General features: G+C 43.7%; 1 protein-coding gene and 1 pseudogene across 1 annotated transcript in view; both read right to left on the bottom strand.

The window, feature by feature from the left end:
- Nucleotides 1–552: 552 nt before the first annotated feature.
- Nucleotides 553–1,074, bottom strand: LOC117364232 (annotated as a pseudogene).
- A 12,304-nt stretch (nucleotides 1,075–13,378) lies between these two features.
- The window catches only part of LOC117363923 (vacuolar fusion protein CCZ1 homolog), a 186,529-nt gene continuing 184,550 nt past the window's right edge, over nucleotides 13,379–15,357 (bottom strand). The window contains exon 10 of the mRNA XM_033952502.1: nucleotides 13,379–13,752. The gene's annotated coding sequence lies outside the window, so the exon portion shown is untranslated. The remainder of the gene's footprint in view (nucleotides 13,753–15,357) is intronic.

Genomic DNA, 15,357 nt, shown 5'->3' with positions numbered 1-15,357 from the left:
TTATCATATCATATCATATCCTTTTATCAGAGAACAATTAGCAGGTATAATATCTATTTAAACAGAGCTAACTAAATGTCATATGTTCTCAATAACATGTAAATTACAATAATCTAATTACTCCCACAATCATCCCAATCTAGAACTAGAATCCCTTAATACCTATAGCAACTCCCATACCCAAGCCTCATCATATCTTATAAAAAAAACAACAAAAAACATTGAAATAAAATATTTATGGAGAATATTTATGGAAATAGAACCCCCCGAATAAAAGCAATCCTACAAAGGTATAGACTACTGTAACTTTGTACCAAAGTCCCAAAGCATTAACCTAACAGTAGCCCAGATTCCCTGCTGTAGCAGACTGTGCCCTGAGAGCTGCAGAAAGGATAGTTGCATGATCAGGAGTATTAAAACAAACATTCCGCTCTCGGTGCCACTTAAGCCTTAATAACATAAGGAGTATTATTTCTGCAGGTATAGAATTTAAGAAATGGTTTCAGGGAAACAATTCTTGTGCCGGTAGAACAGTTAAAAAAACACAAGGTCTCAGTGTTCTGGCACTAGCTGGAGCAAATGAGAATGGCTTGCATACAACTGCAGATCTTTGCTGATATCTACCCATTTCACACTGCCTGCTTCACTCTCCACTTCCTGGGGCATTTCATCCATCACCTTACCCAAATCATCGTGGTAATTCACAGCTTCTGTCTCCATCCAAGCAATGTCTGTGTTTCTGGGGGTCTTCTACAAAACCCCAATAGGCTATGGAGTGATCCTGGCTGAAGAGCTGCAGCAGCTGTTCCTCCAACTTTTGCCTGTCTGCACTGGATTTCTGCAGTGAGTTAAGCGCTTCTACTCCAAACTCCTGCTTCAAAGTAGCACTGATCTTTCCGCCAGGATCTACCATCCCCCCCCCCCCCGCAGTCTCTCCTCTTGATGGCTACCAATTTCAAATTGCAAAATGTGTTCGCCTGATATTGAGTGGCTCAGTTTAGTTCCACTGCCGTCCCTTTTCCACCTAATTATAATGGGAGCAGCAGCATGGTTTGGTTGTGGTTGTGGTGCCATTGTGGTTGGGTCCTCAGTGTTAAGGCTCAGGCCCACCTGGGGGGGCCTCACCGGCCTTGAACTCCTTGCGGTTGTGTCTCCACCTGGCAGCTGTTGTGGTTAGGGTTTCTGGGGAAGGGCTGGTGCCTGGCACTGTCCTTCTCCATGCCCTCGTCATCCATGCCTCCCCCATTCCCGCAACCATAAAGTGGTAACTGCCCGTGCTTTTCTCTTTTTTTCCTTTTCCCCCTTTTCTCAGCCTGCACCTTCTGCACTCACAGTCCTGATCGCCAAATTGCTCCCACCCCCTGGAAGTGATAAAACTAGAGTAAAATCTCCACTCTCTAATCAGGGTGCTAGAAAAGGAGTCCCGCCCCAGCAAAGCTTGCATCCCATTGGTAGGACCATAGAAATCACTCAGGGAAGCAATTCTCCACAAAAACAACCTCAAAAATGAATAAAAAAATGCAAAACAGGTAAAGATTTTAAAAAATCCAAGAAAAAAACAATTAAAACTTCTGAAACAAAATAGAACGGCAAGCCAACTGCTTCACCAACTGTCAGCAACTGTCAGTTCTCTCCATTACACATCCATATGATGTTGATGCATTTGTATGAATTCCTCGAGTTTCTTCAGGTCCCGATAATGAGTGGTACTATTGTTAAATGTAACCCGCATGACAGCAGGATAAAATAAACTGTACCTTGCCCCTAAATCCTGAAGCTGCCCACGAAAATTCAAAAACTGCTTTCTAACAGAAGCTGTCTGCCTGGCAAAATCAGGAAGAAAATGAAGCTTCTTGTCCTGCCATTTCACTCTTTTTAACTGTTTGGCATCCTCAAAAATTTGCATTACATGTTTAAAATGCAGTACTTTAATTAGCATTGGTCTAGGTCCCCTTTGATTGCTCTGCATATGAGAGGGTATCCTGTGTGTTCTCTCAATTTCAAACGGGAAAATGAAGGGATAAAAATGAAAATGAAGGGATAAAACTTTAGGGATGAGAGTGACTTCAGGGATGAGAATGGTGAAGAATGGAACAGGGTTTTTTCCTTCCAATCCCTCTTGGATTTCTAAAATCCAGACATTTTCCCTCCTGCTTCTATTCTCCATCTCCTCCAAATCAGCAGATATCTGGGCTATAATTGTGTGATCCAAACGGCTCTGACAAGCAGCCTCCTCCACTGCCACAACCCTCTGTTCTAGTTGTTCAGCACGAGCATTGCTCACTGTCATTTGAAGGGACAGGTTAGAAACTTCACTCTGAAGTCCATTTAATTTCGATGTCTCTTTCAGCAATTCTTTTATCTGGAGATCTGCTATAACTTGCTCCATAAGTTTGTTGGATTCCTTAGGCGAAGGAATCTTAGATGGTGTAAGGGGATCAGCTTTCAACCGCTTGGCATGTCCCCCGATGATAAATCAGTATCTGTCTTTTTTGCTTTCCTGAAGCCATATCTGAGATTTAGTATAGCAGTATTTCAAAAAATAGAGAAAAAGAATGTATTGTAATCCTCCAGAATGTTCAAGTATGTGAGGCAGGGGAGAGCAGTGAGATTATGCTGCCATCTTCACTCGTGGCCAAGCTCTGCCCCCATCCTTTCTCTACCTTTTCTAATCTTGCAATTTTTTTTTTTAGATCTGGTGACCAGAATTGCACTCAGTACTTGAGGTTTGGTCCACTATGGAATGATGCAGAGCCATTATGACATTCTTTGTTTTATTCTTTATTCATTTTGTAATAATTTCATAATAATGTGTTAGGTGTTGGTGGATGTATAATATTCTATTTAGGGTTTTGTGTGCGTGCTGAGGAGGCTGGGAGGAAGTATTTGAATGGGATAAGTGTGAGGTAGGGCGTGATAATAGGGAGGATGGTAAATTAGAAAGATTTTGTTATGAGTTTTAATTTGAGTTTGTAACATACTTTGGACAACATGGTAAGGCATGTTATCAAGTCCAGAAATAATTAATGAAGATATATTATCAGGGGTATTTTCAATATGATATCTTTTGGATGTTTTGGGACAAATGTCCAAAAATCCAGTAGAGAAATGACCATTTTCAAACCTGAAAAATGTCTTTTTGCTTCAAAGATGGCTATTTGCTAGACATTTTTAAGCTCAGTGCATCTATATTTTAGAATCATTCTCCCCCACTCAAAAAAACATCTGTGGGAAAAAAACATACAAAAACAAGCCATTAAGATGTATGGGGGTGCCACCATTCTTAACAGACTGACCACCCAGCCATCCCAGCAGAGTAGTGAAGAACTACGGTGGACTTCACACACAAGGTCTCAGGTGCATATCTCAATCTTACCCCTTCTATTGTATGAGAAGCACTTCAAACCACACCTACAACCTACTGTACATAACAATTGCCTTATAGCTACAGGTGTCACCTATATGTAGGTACAGTACATTTTAAGTGTTTTCGAGGGCTCACATTTTCCACCACGAGTGTACTAGTTAAGAGTGTGTTATAGACCTAGGTCCCTTTTGCTGCAGTCCACTGCACAGACTACTAGGCTGCTCCAGGGACCTGCTTGCTGCTCTAATAGGACTGACTATAGCATCTGCAACTGCCATACAGGATGGTGTGTACTATTTCTTTCACATCTTTAGAGATTAAGAGGGTGGCTATCACCACTAGAGGCAGTGGCGTACCTAGGGGGGGCGGTCCGCCCCGGGTGCAAGCCCTGAGGGGGTGCTTCCAGTCCAGTTCCCCCCCCTACGTCCAGTTCAGCCCCCGACATCTTGAGTCTGGATTCCTCTCCCCTCGGCCTCCCCGCACCATTTACCTGAAGCAGCCTGCAGCAAGATCATGATGCCAGCGATCTTTGCGCTGCTTTGGCTCTGTTTCCTCCGCCGCGGTCCTGCCCCTCCTCTGACGTCAGAGGAGGGGCGGGACCACGGCGGAAGAAACAGCCGAAGCAGCGCAAAGATCGCTGGCATCGCGATCTTGCTGCAGGCTGCTTCAGGTAAATGGTGTGGGGAAGCCGGGCAGATGAGGTCCTTCGAGGTGGTGGTGGTGGGGGGGGCGAGTGGTCCTTTGGGGGGGTGGGGCAGCAGGCCTTCAGGGTGGGTGGGGCGGGCGGGCGGGTAGGCAGGCCTTGGTGGTGGACAGGCCTTCAAGGGGGTGGCAGGCCTTCGGGGGGGAGGTGCAGGCCTTCAAGGGGAACAGGCAGGCAGGCCTTCAAGGGGGGACAGGCCTTTGGGGGGGTGCAGGCCTTCAAGGGGGGGGAACAGGCCTTCAGGGGTGGATGCAGACCTTTAAGGGGTGGCAGCAGGCCTTCAGGGTGGGGCGGGCAGGCAGGCCTGGGGGGGGGGGGGAGACAGGCCTTCAGGAGGACATGCCTTCAAGGGAGGGACAGGCCTTCAAGAGGGGGGACAGGCCTTCAGGGGGGTGCAGGCCTTCGAGGGGGCAGGTCTTCAAAGGGAACAGGCAGGCAGGCCTTCAAGGGGGAGACAGGCATTCGGGGGGGTGCATGCCTTTAAGGGGGGGGAAAGGCCTTCAGGGGTGGGATGGAGACCTTTAAGGGGGGGACAGGCCTTCAGGGGAGGGGGGGCCCTGGTGTAGAAGTACACAGAGGGAAGGGGGAGGGGTTCAAAGAGACATGCATATGCCGAATTTTGGGTGGGAAGAAATAATGGGTCTGAAAATAGGGGAGAGGGAGGAGAGATGATGGACCATGGGTTTTAGGGAGGGAAGGAACAGAAAGGGAGAGAAGTTGGACACAAGGGATGTTGTGGAGGGGGGAATAGAGATACTGGTTAGGAGGGTAGTTGGGAAAAGAAAGGGAGAGATGGTGGACCCTGGGGTGGTGGGGAAGGAGGGAGAGATGCTGGATGAAAGGGTAATTAAGAAAAGGTGAATCTGTGGAGGGAGATGAAAAAAAGGAAAGATGTCAGACATCTGGGGGAGGGAAGGGAAACGGAAGGGGAGGACAGAGATGGAAGATGGATGGTTAGCATGGAGAAAGAAGAAGGAGACCCTGGCAAGCAAGTTATCAGAAGACAACCAGAACCTTGGACCAACAAGATCTGAAAAATAACCAGACAACAAAAGGTAGAAAAACTAATTTTATTTTCTGTTTTGTGATTACAATATGTCAGATTTGAAATGTGTATCCTATCAGAGCTGGTATTAGACCGCAAACATGAGCTAGGATTTAACAGAGAGAGGAAAAGTCCTTTTTATTTCTTTATTTTATTTACTGAAGAACCATGGGGTGGAAGGAGACGTGCATAGATGGATCAGAAACTGGTTGGAGGGTAGAAAACAAAGGGTAGGAGTGAAGGGTCACTATTCCGACTGGAGGAGGGTCACAAGTGGTGTCCCGCAGGGCTCGGTGCTCGGGCCGCTGCTATTTAATATCTTCATAAATGATCTAGAAACAGGAACGAAGTGCGAGATAATAAAATTTGCGGACGACACCAAACTATTTAATGGAGCTCGGACTACAGAGGACTGCGAAAAGTTGCAAAGGGACTTGAACAAATTAGAAGAATGGGCGGCGAAATGGCAGATGAAGTTCAACATTGAAAAATGTAAAGTATTACATGTGGGGAGCAGAAACTCGAGGTACAACTATACAATGGGAGGGATGTTATTGAATAAGAGTACCCAGGAAAGGGACTTGGGGGTAATCGTGGACATGACAATGAAGCCGTCGGCACAGTGTGCAGCGGCCGCTAAGAGAGCGAATAGAATGCTTGGTATAATCAAAAAGGGTATTACAGCCAGAACGAAAGAAGTTATCCTGCCGTTGTATCGGGCAATGGTGCGCCCGCATTTGGAGTACTGCGTCCAATATTGGTCGCCGTATCTTAAGAAGGATATGGCGTTAGTCGAGAGGGTTCAAAGGAGAGCAACACGTCTGATAATAGGTATGGAAAACCTGTCATATTCTGAGAGATTGGAGAAGCTGGGTCTCTTTTCCCTGGAGAAGAGGAGACTTAGAGGGGATATGATAGAGACTTACAAGATCATGAAGGGCATAGAGAGAGTAGAGAGGGACAGATTCTTCGAACTTTCGGAAAATAAGAGAACAAGAGGGCATTCGGAAAAGTTGAAAGGGGACAGATTCAAAACAAATGCTAGGAAGTTCTTCTTTACCCAACGTGTGGTGGACACCTGGAATGCGCTTCCAGAGGACATTATAAGGCAGAGTACGGTACTGGGGTTCAAGAAAGGATTGGACAAATTCCTACTGGAAATGGGGATAGAGGGGTATAGATAGAAGATTACTGCACAGGTCCTGGACCTGTTGGGCCGCCGCGTGAGCAGACTGCTGGGCACGATGGACCTCGGGTCTGACCCAGCAGAGGCATTTCTTATGTTCTTATGTACACCACAGCACCAGTGTGGTTAGGAAAAGCCAAAGGGGGGTGAAAAAGCTATAAAATAAACCCACCAGGATGTTTGAAAAAAACACCCAATTGGGCAGGAAAATCGAATCGATAAACCAATTCAATAGGCTGAATCGAAAATTTTTTTCCTGAATCTGGCAGGACTAGTTTATGATACTGTCTTAGACTTTAGGACCTGGGATTGGGGAGAGATGGCATCCTCAGTACTTTATAATGCAAGTGAAACGAGGATTTGGTCAGACTTTTGAAGGGTCTGCAGAAGAAAAATATTGTATAGGCCGGGGACATGAGACAGCAGGAAATGGGAACTGTGGGCAGACTTGATGGGCCTTGGCCCTTATCTGCCGTCACCTTCTATGTTTCTATGTTTCTTGCTTCTATTTTTGTGAATGGAAAGGCTGAGGATGTCAGAGAGTTCAGTTAAAATATGTGCTTTATAAGAAAATATAATAATGTGTTTTATAAAGTTAATAGCATTGCTGGCCTACCCGGTGAGGTGTTCCTAGTGGTGCATGTCAATGTGTTGAGAGGAAGAGGTGGTCTGGGAAATTCTGCTGAGCAAACTTCGGGCCCATTTCCACCCTCCCAGTTAGTCCACTCCACTCAACTGGTTCACACACTGAGTGGATCTTTGGGTGTTGTGCCTGGGTAGTTGTTTTGGGATCTCTTCCAGTGGTTTGTCAGCATCTCCTTGTGGTCCAAGGAAGGAAACTTTGTTAACCTTAGCATTGACCTTCAGAATATGTTTGTAACAGCGCTGCTTGTAATGTAATGTAATATATGAGGTTCAATAAAAGAAAATTTTCACTGCCTGTTTCTATTCTGACCATTTATTCCGTTTCATGGTCATTACAAAATTTTTTTTTTTACATGGGGGGGTGTCAAAAAATGATGGGCCCCGGGTGCCACATACCCTAGGTACGCCACTGACTAGAGGAGTAGGGAGAAGGGGTCCTGCCTTAATCGTTCCAGTAGTCATGTGATCAGTGTGGTCACCTTTTTGGTGCTGTTAGGGTCTAACCTCAATTGGTCTTAATTTTTGCCCTGGACATTTTTACACTGTTCCATTATTGCAGAAAAACATCTCCAACACACCTTCTTGAAATTTAGATACACTGCAGATGACCTGCATAGAAAGGCAAATATTTTTAAAATGGATTTCAAAAATACCGATTTGGATGTTTGGGTGAGAAAAAAATCCATTTGCCACTTTGTGCCTTTTTTGGATGTTTTGCTATTTTGAAAATGAGTTCCTATATGGGTTTAGCTTATGCCTTTTCATATGCAGCTCAAGGTGAACTGAATTCAGGTACAGTTGATATTTTCCTGTGTCCAGAGTGTTCACAATCTAACATATTGGAATATTTATTTGTATTTCTCATGACTTGTCTTGTGACATCATATAATCTGATTTTTCCTATTAAGCCCCATCAGAATTATAATATTTTAGATTTCAAAAGCAAGAAGACTGTATTATCCATATAACAGCACCAAAGACTGGTGAGTTCTTACAAAAAAAAAAAAAAAAGGGCTGGTACTTACTAAATGACCAGTTCTCTATGTGTTTGTAAAAAAAAAAAATTATTACACAGCATAGCAAAGGGCTCCTTTTACTAAATCATGATAACTGATTTAGCGTTTGCATAAGATTAGCGCATGCTAACATGTTAAGGCGCCTATTATATTATATGGGTGCCTTAGCATTTGGCACATGCTAATCTTTAGCGTGCACTAAATCATTTAGCATGTGCTAAATCGGTTATCATGTGCTAAATCGATTAGCACGCCTTAGTTAAAGGACCCCAAATTGAGGTGGAGCTGATATTGCTAGATTTTTCTCTGAATGGTTTAAACATCTGTCCTTGATGTCACTGTGGAAATGTAAGTAAGGCAAACAGTCCCCTATGAATTTCAACCTATATTTTCTTCAAAAATAATTGCTTAACTATTTGCATTCAGTAATGAAACAGTTTCATTCGATAACCCTAAGTATGAGGTCTTGTCTTTGTAGGAAAGTCACTCTCAGAGCAGCACTTACCAAAAAGTACCGAGGAGGAGAACCACAATGGCCTAAAAATTAACATCAAAATAATATAATAGTGAAGTGTATCCTCAGTGTGAGGTTGCAAGCTTTGTGAAGCTGAAAGTTCAAGATGAACCCCAAATGCAATGCTTAACCATCCTGGGTTTTTCCAAGGTGAGCAAAACTCACAATTAAGCCACACACCATGGTAGGAATACACCCTATATGTGAAATCAAGTGAACAACTTATTAAGTACAATTCCATCTGTGTTCCTGCCCCATACTTAGCCAAGTAGAAGCAAATAAAGAAAAAAAGAGAATCACAAACAACAGTACTTAACTTTGTACGTTATATATTGTCCTGTTCAGTAAGAGGACTGTTGATGAATTGTCGGGAGTGCAAAACTGCTTATAAAACTCCCCTCTTTTTTCTCCAGGGTTTGACCAGGCTTGGTTTCAGGGACAAAAGCCCCTTCCTCAGGAACCGAGCAGAGTGCAATCAAAGAGGGAAGCCACCAAAATTCAGAAGACTTCACTACGCTGTTTTGCCGAGAATCTAGCACGCCTTGAGGACGTACACAGGCAGATAGAAAAATTAAAATCTGACAAATCGCCGGGCCCGGACGGAATCTACCCTAGAGTATTGAAAGAACTAAAGGAGGAAATAGCAGAACTACTACAGCAGGTTTGTAATCTATCTCTGAAAACAGGCGTGATCCCGGAGGATTGGAAGATAGCCAATGTTACGCCCATCTTTAAAAAGGGATCGAGAGGTGACCCGGAGAACTACAGACCGGTATGTCTGACCTCGGTTCCGGGTAAAATGGCAGAAGCGCTCATAAAAGATAGCATCGAGGAGCATCTAGAGAGGCATAAACTTATGAAAACAAGCCAACATGGCTTCTGCAAGGGAAGATCGTGCCTAACGAACTTATTGCACTTCGAAGGAATTAACAAACGGGTGGACAAAGGGGACCCCATAGACATTGTATACTTAGACTTCCAAAAAGCCTATGACAAGGTACCCCATGAACGCCTACTTCGGAAACTAAAGAACCATGGGGTGGAAGGAGACGTACACAGATGGGTCAGGAATAGGCTGGCAGGAAGAAAGCAGAGGGTAGGAATGAAGGGCCACTAATCGGACAGGAGGAAGGTCACGAGTGGTGTTCCGCAGGGGTCATTGTTTGGACCACTGCTATTCAATGTATTTATAAATGATCTAGAAACGGGGACGAAGAGCAAAGTAATAAAATTTGCAGATGACACCAAGCTATTCAATGGGGCTAGGACTAAAGAGGACTGCGAAGATTTACAAAGGGACCTAAACAAACTAGGGGAGTGGGCAACGAGATGGCAGATGAAGTTCAATGTAGAGAAATGCAAAGTCTTACATGTAGGAAACAGAAACTCGAGGTACAGCTACACAATGGGAGGGCTGTTATTGAGTGAGAGTTCACAAGAAAGGGACTTGGGGGTAATAGTGGACATGACAATGAAGCCATCGCCACAATGCACAGCGGCTGCTAAGAAAGCAAATAGAATGCTAGGAATAATCAAGAAGGGTATTACAAGCAGAACGAAAGAAGTTATCCTGCCGTTGTATCGGGCGATGGTGCGCCCGCATCTGGAGTACTGCGTCCAATATTGGTTGCCGTACCTATAGAAGGATATGGCGATACTCGAGAGGGTTCAGAAGAGAGCGACGCATTTGATAAAAGGTATGGAAAACCTTTCATACGCTGAAAGATTAGAGAGACTGGGGCTTATTTCGCTGGAGAAGCGGAGACTTAGAGGGGATATGATAGAGACTTATAAGATCACGAAGGGCATAGAGAAAGTGGAGATGGACAGATTCTTCAAACTTTCGACAACTACAAGAATAAGAGGGCATTCCGAAAAATTAAAAGGAGACAGATTCAGAACCAATGCTAGGAAGTTCTTCTTCACCCAACAGGTGGTGGACACCTGAAACGCACTTCCAGAGGGAGTGATAGGACAGGGTACGGTATTGGAGTTCAAGAAGGGATTGAACAATTTTCTGAAGGAAAAGGGGATAGAAGGGTATAGATAGAGGACTAGTATACAGGTCCTGGACCTGATGGGCCGCCGCATGAGCGGACTGCTTGGCATGATGGACCTCAGATCTGACCCAGCAGAGGCATGGCTTATGTTCTTATGTTCCTATTACACTCTGCTTGGTTCTTGAGGAAGGGGTTTTTGTCCCTGAAACCAAGCCCAGGATGGTTAAGCATTGCAGCTGGGGTTCATTTGAACTTTTGGGTTCACAAAGCTTGCAACCTCACACTGAGGATACACTTCACTATTATATTATTTTGACATCAATTTTTATATCATTGCAGTGCTCCTCCCCCATACTTTTTGGCAAGTGCTGCTCTGAGAGTAACTTTAAGGATATATAGCATCTTTTAGGGTTTTATGTTTTTTTGTTTTGTAGGAAAGTCAAGCAATAGGAATGGTAGGTCAGAGCGTAACTAAGATGGCGGCTGGTAGCTGGAGCAGAGACGCCACGGACTTGCTGGGGAGAATTTTTTTCTTACCATTTCGATGGTAAAGCGGAAATCTAAACCCCGGGTTTTCCCGGAGGAACCTCTGGTGGCAGTGGGCCCGATGAACGCCTTTCTTCAGTGAGGTGTTCGAATAAGTGAACCAGAATTCTCCTCGGCTGCAAGAGGCATGCAATCTGAAGCATCGGCACTCTCTCTCGAGGGTACATCTCTTTCTCCAGAGGAGCAGAGTTATCCGAGTTGCCCTGGGGCGTTGGAGGAGAAGTCGGAGGAAGAAATGCCCCGGAGTGTTCTCTTTCCCAACCAGCTGAGTACAGTGGCTGACTCTGCAGGGGGAGTAGAGAAGCCAAGACAGCCAGCAGAGCACTCGGAGGAACTGAAGCAGTGGATCCCTGAAGATTTCCTTAAGTTGAATACTGCTCCTGTTGAGGTTACAGGTACTTTATCTTCATCAGAGGGTCTTGGATTAGAGCTTGTACCCATGCAAAGACCCAAGGTCTTTAATATGGAAACACTTTGGGATGCAATATCCAATTTACAACTCTCTTTGGAGACTCAATGTAACAACTTATAGCACTTTATACTTCGGTTGTTTCAGAAAATTTGGATTAAAAAAATAGACTATCTAGCCTGGAAAATAAAGTGGATGGCCATGAGACCAGAGTAAAAACTGTAGAATACCAGGCCTTAACTTGGGTTAGGGATAGTGGGAATCTTAATTTCAAGGTAGAATTACTGGAGAACATGACCAGGAGATGTAATCTCAGGATAATAAATTTTCCAAAACTACCACTTATACCAGCTCATGATACATTTAAGAAATATCTGTGTGAAGTTTTGAAAGTTCCTGAGTCCTCTTATCCGCCTCTCTCAAAAATGTATTCTTTATCAAGTAGAATTCAGGGTCAAAATCCAGACCAGCAGAATTTAGCTGCTGCTAGTTTGGATCTAACAAATTTCCTGGAGAAATCAGATAATGAGGCACCGGCAACTGCTACTCTTGTACTGCTTGTACAATTTGCCATTGATTCGGACAGGTAATGGATGCTCAAGTTGTTTTAAGGATATTCAATTTATAATGAGAATGTATCCAGATGTGTGGTGACGGGACAAAAGCGCGTGATACTTCGGCGCACCAACATTGCAGCCCAGACAATTCAGTGCGATGAAGTCCTGTGCGCGAATGACTATGAACCTGTGTGGTGACGGGACAAAAGTGCACGAGACTTTGGCGCACCAACATTACAGCGCAGATAATTCGGCGCAAGACCCCAGCGCGCTGCCTAAAAAGTTACTTTTAAAGAGCTCCGACGGGGAGTGTGTGTGGGGGGAACCCCTCCACTTTACTTCATACTCTTTGTGCGAAGAGTATGAAGTAAACTGGGGGGTTCCCCACTTACACCCCGCGTCGGAGCTCTTTAAAAGTAACTTTTTAGGCGGTGCGCTGGGGTCTTGTGCTGATTTATCGGCGCTGCAATGTTGGCGCACCAAAGTCCCGCACATGAATGACTAGGAACCAAATGTGTCACAATCTACCCAAAAGAGAAGAAAACAGTTTCTTATTTTTGAGACCCCGGGCCTTGCAGTTGGGTGCGACGTTCATTCTAAGATACCCCTGTAAATCTATCAAGGGAATAGATATCAAGGGTCTATCAAGGGAATAGATATGTGGTTTTTTTTTAACCCCAACAGTTGCCAAAGTTTATTTCTGCCAAAGAGCAAAGTGTAGTAACTTCATGAGATTCCCCTACTCCAGTATCTGTTCAGTGAAGTAAAGTTTTAGAGCCCAGCCGGCCACATCTTTATTTTCCTGTGCACACATCAACAAGTGAAATTTTCAGTTAAATTCACAGCTTTGGCCTCTTATATTAAGGACTAACTATACAAACCGGTATATTTGATTCCTTGGTTTATTTTTAATTTTTGAAAGGATGTTTCCTGATATATTACGGCCTCTTTTACAAAGCCGTGCTAGTGGCTGCGCTGTGCTAACGGCCCCGAAGCCCATAGAGATTTAAAGGGCTTCGGGACTGTTGCCGCTAGTGCGGCTTTGTAAAAGAGGCCGTTAGTTTACCTTCTATATTTGATGTACTTCTTCAAAGATGTTAAAACTGGTATTGTATTATTTCTTTGTTTGTGACTAAGGGCTCCTTTTACAAAGGTGCGTTAGGGCCTTAACGCGCGGAATAACGCACGCTAAATTGCCTCATGCGCTAGACCTTAACGCCAGCATTGAGCTGGCGTTATTCTACAAGCGTACCGTGTGGTTTAGCGCGCGGTAATTTTGTGCGTGCGCTAAAAACGCTAGCGCACTTTAGTAAAAGGAGCCCTGTCTTTTTTCAAACAGGATAAAATGAAAAATAAAGATTTTTTTTTTAAAAAAAGCAATTGGAATGAGAAGATTGAAGTTGCTTCAAATTTATTGTCCAAATTTCTTTATCATTCTACAGTGACATGGAATTTATGTTATCAGAGAAAGAATAAGCAATATTCATAACCTTTCTACATGCTCATCCCATATATATACCCCCTTCTTAGCGTCAAGCTTATGCCACCTGCACTACTCTCTTCCTAGGCAAAGGGATCCAGATCTCCGAGGTAGCGCACATGAAGGCAACTGCTTTTGTTCAGCCTAATCTCAATGTTCATCATGATGTCCATGATGTCCATGATGTCCATGATGTTCGTCATAATCATTTGAAGGTTCATAAGGAGGTCCATTAAAAGAAGGCAAAAAAGGAGGCCAAAAATTAGGCGAATAAGAATTCCAATCTGCAAGAAAAAAGAAAAAGGAAAGTAGATTTAATAGCATGAGATGCTACTACTACTATTTATCATTTCTATAGTGCTAATAGGCGTATGCAGCGCAGTACACTTAACAAGCGGTAGATGGACCCTGCTCAGTAGAGCTTACAATCTAATTTGGACAGACACAGACAGGAGTTTCTTGCAGAGAGAATGATAGGATGGACACAGGTATCTGACGGTGAGTAGGAGTCTGGTGTTGAAAGTAACCTTGAAAAAAAATGGTTTTTTAGCTTGGATTTGTATACTGCTAGAGACAGAGCCCGACATATTGACTCAGACAGTCTGTTCCAGGCATGTGGCGCCTGAGCCAATACATCAAGCTGAGCCTGCCTGAGCCAATACATCAAGCTCCGTCTCTCTCAGTATTCATATTCAAGCCTGACTTGGGTGGGCCCAGGCCCACCCTTGGCTATGCTCCTGCATTGTAGAAGGTTTGTTCAGTTTACACAAAATTCCTAAAACAACATTAGTTTTAGAAGCATTTCAATAAAGTTGAAACGTTGAATACTGGTTTTAAGATGAACTGTACTGTGAAGATCTATTTAAGATGCGATTATTCATCTGTAACTCAAGATGTTTGTAAAAGTCTTGTTTGTTATATTCTCTGCATGTTATTACTGTAATGCCGCCTGGATATAGGGGGTTGATACATTTTTTAAATAAATAAATAAAGAGCGGAATTTACAAGAAAAATTATCAACATCTATAAATGAAAATTTTAGGGAATAGCTTTTTATATTTATAATTTCACAGCATTCAGTTTCCCAGTTTTAGAGAAACAGGAAAAGTATATTTGTTTTTCTGATTTTGCAATGAGAATAGATACATAGGGGGTCTTTTACTAAGGCGCGCTAGCCAATTTAGCGTGCACTAAATGCTAACGCGCCCATTATATTCTATGGATGCATTAGCATTTAGCGCATGCTAAATCGGCTAGAGCGCTTTAGTAAAATATCCCCATATTTAAAAAAAAAAATTCTGGATGTTGGTATTTAAACCTGCTTTGCAATAGGCACAAGTGTCAGCTAATTACCATACTTGTTTGACTAGCATTTGTCTAAATAGTTAAAGAAGCAATTGTGCTTAAATCTCTGATCTGTATATCCGCCTTAAAAAGTTAATTTTTTTTGTCCAGTTTTGTAAAACTTGACACTTTTAAGTATAGGCATCTGTGACAGAGTGTATGAAACCCTGCCACTTCCCCTGCTTGACACTGCTGCTCAGACTCAGAATAAACCTCAGGAAAATCCGGCACGCCCCCTCCTGGCTAAATTGTCTCACAACCTCAGTAGCAGTGAGAAAGAGTTTTCCTCAGGAAGGGGGGAGGGGAGAAAAGTAGGAAACCAGGAAGTGACTCAGGGGAACTTAAAAGGCCTAGCCAGACCCAGGAGGAGAGGTGTGCTAGAGGGAACCTAGGAGCTGGAGAAGCTACTTGGAAGAGCTTGGTATTGACAGAGTTTGTAGGAGGTAAGACACTATTGCATTTAAAAACCTGCATTTTTTCAGTGCCTGCTAAGGCCTGGGACCAAATGCTGCCTGTTTCCTGCACCTAAAATAAAGACTGTTTGG

The sequence above is a fragment of the Geotrypetes seraphini genome, chromosome 7 (genome assembly GCF_902459505.1).
Source record: "Geotrypetes seraphini chromosome 7, aGeoSer1.1, whole genome shotgun sequence".
NCBI lineage: Eukaryota > Metazoa > Chordata > Amphibia > Gymnophiona > Dermophiidae > Geotrypetes > Geotrypetes seraphini.
This window is presented reverse-complemented; position numbering and strand designations above follow the sequence as displayed.